We start from the raw sequence: 9227 nt of genomic DNA, 5'->3' as shown, positions 1-9227 counted from the left end.
TCAAGTCAGTACTTGTCATCCTTGAGGTAAGATCGGCTGGGATCCTATTATGGTACTGGTCTTGATGACTAATATATCCTATTCGTAATATCTCAGTGCTGATATTTGAAGTCCTCTTTTATACAATGGGGAGTAATGAAAAGAATATTGGAGCAGAGTCAGAAATCTTAGAAATTGCTATGACAACAATGAAGTAATATTTGTGAAATGTCTTTGAAAATGTGATGTATTATTTTGATTTACAAAGAAGTTTTATTAGACGGTTTATGTGCCAGGGGCTGTTCTAGGCAGTGGGATACAGCAGTGAACAAGACTAAATCTCTCTCTTCATAGCCCTCACATTCTAATGGAGACAAATAAATCAATAGATTTACTATTGTTATTTTTATTACAACATCATCATCATCATGATTAAATAGAGCAACTTTGCCTATTAGTGCGTGCTTACCATTTGGATTGTGGACATAGTGAGTTTGAAGTTTGAAGGTGAAGATGTGGGTTTGTGTCCTGCCTCCCTACCATGTACTACCTTGATAGATTCATAAACCAGTCATCTCATTTTACCAAGGACATTTCCTCATTTGTAAATTTGGGACAATAATAATGCTTAAGTCACAAGAGTGTTTTAAATATTGTGAATATCTTAAAGTACTATGCAGTGCTATACATAATTAGTCCTATCTCTTTTAATATGGAGTCCTTCAATAGAGAAGCCCAGGGACTTCCCTAGTGGCCCAGTGGTTAAGAATCCGCCTGCCAATGCAGGGGACACGGGTTCGAGCCCTGGTCTGGGAAGATCCCACATGCCGCGGAGCAACTAAGCCCGTGCGCCACAACTACTGAGCCTGTGCTCTAGAGCCCACAAGCCATAACTACTGAAGCCCGCGTGCCTAGAGCCCGTGCTCTGCAACAAGAGAAGCCACCGCAATGAGAAGCCCACACACCACAACGAAGAGTAACCCCCGCTCACCTCAACTAGAGAAAGCCCACGCGCAGCAACAAAGACCCAACACAGCCAAAAATAAAAAAATAAATAATAAAAATAAATTAATTATTAAAGAAAAACCAGAGAAGCACAACGTGCTGTCCTAGCTGTAGCTAATTTAAGATATCTTCTTTTTTCTAAACATACGGTAAAAAAAATAATAATTGGAAACAGAAGTGTCTGCTGTTCCAGATAATGTGAAGTGTATTCATGTTGCAACATTTAAGCTTCATGCATAGCCATGAATTGGCCAGTGTTTTGCCAACAACATAGTAAATGACAACTATTCACGTATCAGTTCTCCATTGTTCTGATTACAACCTTATACATGGGGATGATTCATGGTACTTGCTTTTCAAGTTACAATTTCAAGCAACATCATTTGTCTTCTATCAGCAATTCATACTTAGACCAAGATTCCACGTGCTGATCTCTTGTATTTCATAGTATTTCTAGTCTCAGCCCCATTCAGACTGTAATATCTTTAAAGGGTGCAGATGGCCTTAAAAAACAAGAAACTCAACCATTCATTTATGTCTGTTTCATGATCGTAATTATTTTGCCCAGTAGAGTCTTGTTCAATGCTACTTGCAGAGTAGTTTATTCAATAAATTTTGTCCACTGAATATTGTAGCGCACATTACTGTGTTTATATTTCATACATCAAAACCAATTTGATTCCAAGGAGAACCACGTGAGTTAGAAGCATAGATTTGAACCAAATGAGAAAAGATAGATGATAGAAAGAGGATGGCCTTTGAGATGGGCATACATTGATTCGTATTTTCACTCAGGAAGCCTGTTATAATGCTTAATATGTACTAGGAACAGGGAAACACATTCCCTGTCCTCAGGTAGAACCAGTTTAGTGAGTGAGTGAATGACATAATAGTTATAAGACACAAATAGGAGTAATGGAGAGAGGACATGAGAAAAAGGCATGGAAACAAATAAAATTAGTGCAGTCTAGAACAGGCAAGTCCATAGAGAAAGATGTATGGTTGCCAGGGGCTGGGAGGAGGGGGCATTGGGGAACTATATTTCTAACAGAATGGGATGTATTTTAAGGCTGAGGAAAATGTCCTAAAATTAGATAGTGGTGTTGTTTATACAACCTTGTGAAAATATTTTAAAAATCACTGAATTGTATACTTAAAAGGGATACATGTTATAGTGCATGAATTATACCTGAATTTTTTAAAAAACAGAGTGCAGGTTTAGGAGAACACTGAATTTTCCAAAGTAACTGCAGGTATTAGTTTCCTAGGGCTACCATTACAAACTACCACAAACTGAGTGGCTTGAAATAACAGAAAGTTACTGTCTCATAGTTCTGGAAGATAGAAATCCAAAATAAGACATTGAAAAGCCATGCTCCCTCTGTCACGTGTAGGGGAGAACTTTGCCTTACCTTTCCCTAACTTCTAGTGGAAGCCATCCATCTTTGGCATTTCTTGGCTTGAAGATGCATCCTTCCCGTCTCTGCCTCTGTTGTCACATGGTGTTCTCTCTGTGGGTCAGTTTCCAAATCTCTCTCTTCTTATTAGGACACCAGTCATTTGCATTAGAGCCCACCCTGATGACTTCATCTCAACTTGATTATATCTGCAAAGACTCGATTTTCAAATAAGGTCACATTCTGAGGTTCTAGGAAGGACGTGAATTGGGGGACACTCTTCAACCCATAACACTGGGACATAGAGAAGAAGAGTATTTAGACTTTGTCATGATGGAACGATAATGCTAGTATTAGGAGTTTGCTCTTAAATTCCTAGGCAAAATGCAGTTTTGAATTTTTAGCTGGGAAATTAATGGAACTACGTGTTACGAGAATTAGTCTGGCGATAACTGGTGGAATGATTTGGATTTAAAAGAGACAAGAAGTAGGAAAATTGAAAAGGAAAGTTGTAGAGAACATTGAGGAGGAGAAATCCTCAACGTATAAAAGGAGCCCATGCCCCCATCGTCCCCTTTTTAAAATCCACAATATTTTGTAATTAGTCTGTCTCCAAGGTATAAGAATGGTAGAAATGCTGGTTATTAGTAGGGGTTGTTGTGTGAAAAATTATAGAGTAGAAATGTATTTGCATTGCTCACCAGTAAAAATAAAGAAAAGTAGAGACATTTAGAGAATATTTTAGGAGATGAAAGTCTCAGAATTTGATGATGGATTAGATATGCTGGGACGAGAGAGACACCAAGGATGGCTTCTGGCTTGTGGTTTACGTAACTCATACATAACTCATTCATTGAAATGAGGGATGTTGGAAGAGAACTGGTTTTGGATTGGGAGTGGAGGTAGAAATGATGAATTCAATATTGCACAGATTGAATTAGAGATATTTTTGATATGTATTTAGTGGTTATGTGAAGGATCTGAAGCTCACTTACAAGTTTATGTATAAGAAATAGTTGAAATTAGGACGTGGATACAATCTCTCAGAGAATATACAGTATCATGAAGGAAATGATACAGGAGCAAAATTTAAACAACTCTGAACTGGAGATCAGGTGGAGGACGATGAGCCTGCAAATGAAACAGATTGGGAGAGACAAGAAAGGAAGGAAGAAAACAGCAAAAATTACTCTACTAAAAGTAAGAGAAGAGACAATTTTACATGAAGACAGTGGTCAATAATGTCCAGTGCTATTGAGAAGCCAAGGTGAAGATTTGGCTCCCTCGAGGTAACTGATGACTCTAACCAGTTAAGTACCATTCATATGCTGATAACTCCCAAATGTAAAATTCCAGTCCATCTCTTTCCTGAACCCCAGACTCATATCTCCAGTTGCATATTGTATGTCTACTTGGCATCACAAGCGTAACACATTCAAAAGAAAGTTCCTGATTTTCTTCCCCAAATTTGCTCCCCCTGCATTCTCCCCCATCTCACTTAGTGTCAGTGCACCATCCTTGACTCTTAGTTTACTTTCCTACAACTCATCCAGTCTTCACCAAGTTCTATTAACTCTACCTTCAAAGTATTCCGACCCCTAGCCACATGTCACCACCTCCCTATGCTAAACTCCATTGTTTCTTCTTATTTTTAATAATAGCTTTATTGAAATATAATTCATGTACCGTGTAGTTTATCCATTTAAAGTGCCCAACTCAGTGGTTTTTATTGTATCTGCATAGTTGTACATCCATCAGCATAGTTAATTTTGGAACATTTAGTCATCCCCCCAAAAAATTTAACAGTCACTCCCCATTCCCTCTTTCCCCTAGTCCCTGGCAGTCACTATTCTACTTTGTATCCGTATGGAGTTGTCTGTTCTGGAATTTTCATATAAATGGTATTGTACACGATGAGGTCTTTTGTGAATGGCTTCTTTCGTATAGTATAATGTTTTCAAGGTTTATCCATGTTGTAGGATATATCAGTACTTCATTTTATGACTGAATAATATTCCATTGTATGGGTATAGCACACTTTGTTTATCCATTCATCAGTTGATGGACATTTCAGTTATTTCCACCTTTTGGCTCTTAGGAATAATGATGCTGTAAATATTCATGTTTTGTTTAAACATTTGTTTTCCTTTCTCTTGGGTGTGTACCTAGGAGTGCAATTGCTGGATCACTGGATCACAGGGCAGCTCTATGTTTTACCTTTTAAGGAGCTGCCAGATTGCTTTCCAAAGCAGTGTCCATTATTTCTTGGTGGAATTATTTCATCAACATTGTTACTGCTGTTCTTACTTCCATCCTTGCTCCCCAAGTCCATTTTGTCTGCGCACATCCCTCCACTGGCTCCTCAGCTGAGTCAGAGTAAAGCCAAAGCACTTGCAATGATTATAAGCTCCCACGCAATCTGTCCCCATATGACCTCATTGGTTTTATCTCCTGCTGTGCCTCCTCCCCTTGTTTATTCCCTATTTATCTCTTTGCTCTTCCTTGTATATACCAGGCACACTCCCACTGCTTATCCGCTGCCTCTTCCTGGAAAAGACTTCCCACTGTATCCATAGTGCTTGCTCTTTACCTCCTCAGGTCTTTATTCAAGTGCTTCCTTCTTGGTGAGGCAGCCAACACTCCATCACTCTCTTTCCTGCCTTGCGTGTGTGTGTGTGTGTGTGTGTGTGTGTGTGTGTGTGTGTGTGTGTGTGTGTGTGTGTGTGTGTGTGTGTGTGTGTGTGTGTGTGTGTGTTTATCCATCACACTTATTACCACTGAAAGTACTATGTAGTTTGTTTCACATCTGTTTTCCCCCACCAGAGATCTAGCTCCATAGGGGCAGGGATTTTTGGATTTTGTTCAATGCTATATCTTCAGGGCCTAGACTATTTAGTAGGATTAAAGAAACATTTGATGAATGAATAATTGGATGAATATGTGTTAAGCCTGGCAGCCTTATTGGAATAGGTAGAGTAGTGAATGGGAAGTGAGGACATGAGTCAGTGAGAAGAGATGACACTTCTAGTGTGTTTGCGAATGAGAGAGTCTGAATATACATAAATCCTTCTGCCTTCTCTCCTGTTACTATAGATCCATGCTCTTAACTAAGGCCAGCTCTCCACATGTACCTACGATCTTGTGGGAAGGAAAAAGTTTTTCTCTACCAGCTTAGGTCCAAATAGTCAGAGGCCTGAAAATTAACTGAAAATAAACAGATTAGCTAGAGAAAAAGACAAGACCTCTTTAACAGGAGCACACAGGAGTTGCTCAATAGTGAGTAACTGAGGGAATGGATAGAGATAAAGTTTTATATACCAGCTTAACAAAGAGCAGGGCTTAGGGTTTCAGTGGGAACGTATGGAAGCTTTTATTGGGTGTTTTTTTGGTTTTTTTTAAATTTAATTAATTTATTTTTTGGCTGCATTGGGTCTTTGTTGCTGCACACGGGCTTTCTCTAGTTGCGTCGAGCGGTGGCTACTCTTCGTTGTGGTGCATAGGCCTCTCATTGCGGTGGCTTCTCTTGTTGCAGAGCATGGGCTCTAGGCACGCAGGCTTCAGTAGTTATGGCTCGCGGGCTCTAGAGCACAGGCTCAGTAGTTGTGGCGCATGGACTTAGTTGCTCCGCGGCATGTGGGATCTTCCCAGACCAGGGCTCAAACCCATGTCCCCTGCATTGGCAGGCGGACTCTCAATGACTGCACCACCAGGGAAGCCCTTATTGAGTGTTTAGATGCTAATGGAAATGGGCGGACTATTTCCTTCCTGGGTAGAAATTTCCTCCTGGTGGGGAGTACAGAGTATGGCAGCTGAATTCATATTTCCCAGGGCTGAAGGTCTGTCTTCTTTCAAACAGGAAACTCCCTGGGGGGCGGGGTGGGGTAGATGGGGGGAGTCCGTGGCAGCTGTATTTTCGGGAGGTTTTTCTTTTTGAGATAATGTCTTTCTGTGGCTACTGTCTGTTCAGATGTTTTCTGTTTAAAATAATCTTCAGCCCACTTCGGTGGGCTGCTAATTCCTTCAGTCCTATCCCCTGTAGCCTGCACAGACAGGCTTGATGTACCTTTGATGCACCCTCTTGGGACAACCATGCACAGAGAAGGCCATGTGACAGTCTCACTTGGAGCTGAGTGAGGTGCACGGCCCTGGTTAAGGGCATCACCCCTGCAAAGGTCTCTACTCAATCCTGCATCATCAGTTTTCCCTTCTTGGCTGCATCATCCTGTTACATACAAACATGCTGTTATTCTCCACAGTTTTAAATAAAGTAAAATCAACCCTTGATTTTAATAGGAAAATTTAAATATGGACCAGGTATTGGATGCTACCTAGAAATTACTGTGAATATAGTCACAGGAGACCCCTACCCTCAGGCAACAACAGGAGACTATAAAAAATCCAATAAACAGAGAAGGCTCTCTGTTCATCCTAATTTACAAAACGTCCTGTCTTCTCGCACAAGCTTGGACTCAAGTCTGCTCAGATAAGAAGAGAAAAAATAAGAGTTCAGACCAGTCAGGGGTCTGGAGAAAGTGAAGCAACACCCAGGGCCACTGTCCTAGGACGCCAGCAAGGCGTCTCCATGTGCTTAGAGGAAAAACTTAGTGAATTGTGATGCCCAGAAACTTCTGCCCTTGTCTTTGTGTAAAACATTTAAAATTAGGATATGTATTATTTTGTCTCAATAAAAAGTTGATTTAATCTTAAGCGACTTAATTTTGAGTACATAGTCTTATGAAGTAAAACAAAAAAACTCCAGGCAGTAGTCCTAGTTTTAATCTAGTAAATTGTGAAATAGAAATTATGAAAGACTTGGAGAACTAAGTTAAATATTCAATACTCAGCATTGACTATATAACCTACCAGAAGTAAATAGCTTTTGGAATAAACGAGCAAACATAAATACAATCAACTAAGTTGTTAAATTCACCAAACACCATATTGATGTTCTAAAAGCCCATCCCCAGGCCATGTTTAGATTAAGAACAAAAATGGAAACACCAGCACTTACTTCTGTAACTTACTTAATATTGACATCTTAAGCACCCGCATAAACACAGCCATGAAATTGTCAATCCTGTGCTATTTGTTGCCTTTCCTGGTACAAAGCTAATACATTCTCTATTAATTTCCTAGTTAATTCAAGACTAGCTAACATGTTTCTATAGATAGATACCACCCAGGAGGGGGGAAAAGAGATGGTGAAAGAAAAAACTGTTTTGTGGTCATTGCTGTCATATTACTGTTCTCAATGATGGATTAAATTATCAAAGGACCAAAATATCAGTGCATTACTAATTCCTGGAAAAATGACCTTCTGAGGATACTGTGGTGGAAGGTAAAAGAGAAAGTGTCAACTTGGGACTCACAGACAGAAAGGGGCTTCTCTAGTTTACTAATGGGCCTTAGGCTAACTTTCCTAAGCTGCCAGATTTACTAAAAAAAAAAAATCTGCTGGGTGCCAGTCCCAGGCATAGGCATGGTCCCTCCATATTGGACACCATAGCCAATGGGTGAGACAGATACTGTTGTATAAGAAAGGATTCGGCTGAACTTTGCCCCACTTCCTAGGAGGGAGCCTCTAAATCCTTGGAATTTCCAAAATGAAAGGAGTGTCTTTGTTATTCATTGTGGGTCCCTTGGACCACACTGGAATTTATGCCAATGAGGTGACTCCTGGTGAGCCCCTAGATAATTTCAGGATGGGGCTTCCATGCTGGAGAGACTGTACTGCATGATTAGAGGGTTAAGGTTTTGAGCCATGCATTTATAAGTCCAAGATCTGAGAAGGGGACGGGGGCTCAAGATTGAGTTTAATCACATGGCCAGTGATTCAATCAATCAAACCTATGTCATGAAACCCCAGTAAAAACTCTGTATATCTGAAGCTCTGGTGAGCTTCCAGGTTAGCGATACCGATCAACGTGCCAGGAGGGTCCTACATCCTGAGGACAGAGAACATTTTTGTTTGGGATCCTCTCAGACCTCACCCTGTGTGTCTCTTCATTTGGCTGGTTCTAATTTGTGTGCTCTATGATAAAATTATAATCCTAAGTATAATGCTTTCCTGAATTCTCTGAGTCATTCTAGCCAATTACAGAACCTGGGGAGGTAGTGGGAAGCTCCAGATTCCTAGCCGGTTGGTCAGAAGTGTGAGTGGCCTGAGAACTCTAGAGCTTGCAGCTGGTGTCTGAAGTGAGGGGTATGTTGTAGAGCACTGTGCTCTCGACCTGTGAAATCTGACCCAACTCCACATCATTCGTGTCAGGACTGCATGGCAGATATATGCACAGAAAACTTGAGCACCACGAGGAAATGCTAAGAGAGGGGTGTGCACTGAGAAAGTGCAGGAGGCACACAGGGAGAAGCACGTGACCCAGCCCTTTCTCTAAGGACAAGGAAAGCTTCTAGCAATTGTCTCTTGAGACGACTCCAAGAATGTTTATTCTGTAAAAATTGAAAATAAAAAGAAGAAAATAAAATCACCCAACCAAAGATAATTAAATCCATGTTTATAGTTTTGGCATATCTTCTACACATCTTTTTATGGATTTTTACATACTTGGGGTAATGCTATATATGCAATTCTTTTTATTTTCATTTAACACGTCCATCATAAGCGTTATCTTTTGACATTAAAGCTTCATCACCCATTTTCATTTTAATGGTTGCATGACACACTATCCTACAGATACGATGTAGTTTATCTAACACTTTTCCTAAGTTTGAGCCCTTGGGTTGCTTCTGGCTTTTGATATAACAAATAATGCTAAGATGAATATCTTTATGCATAAATCTTTGTCCACATTTCTGATTATTTCCTTAAGATAAACTTTTTTCTTTTTT

This window comes from Grampus griseus (assembly GCF_964374135.1).
Source record: "Grampus griseus genome assembly, chromosome: 3".
NCBI lineage: Eukaryota > Metazoa > Chordata > Mammalia > Artiodactyla > Delphinidae > Grampus > Grampus griseus.
This window is presented reverse-complemented; position numbering follows the sequence as displayed.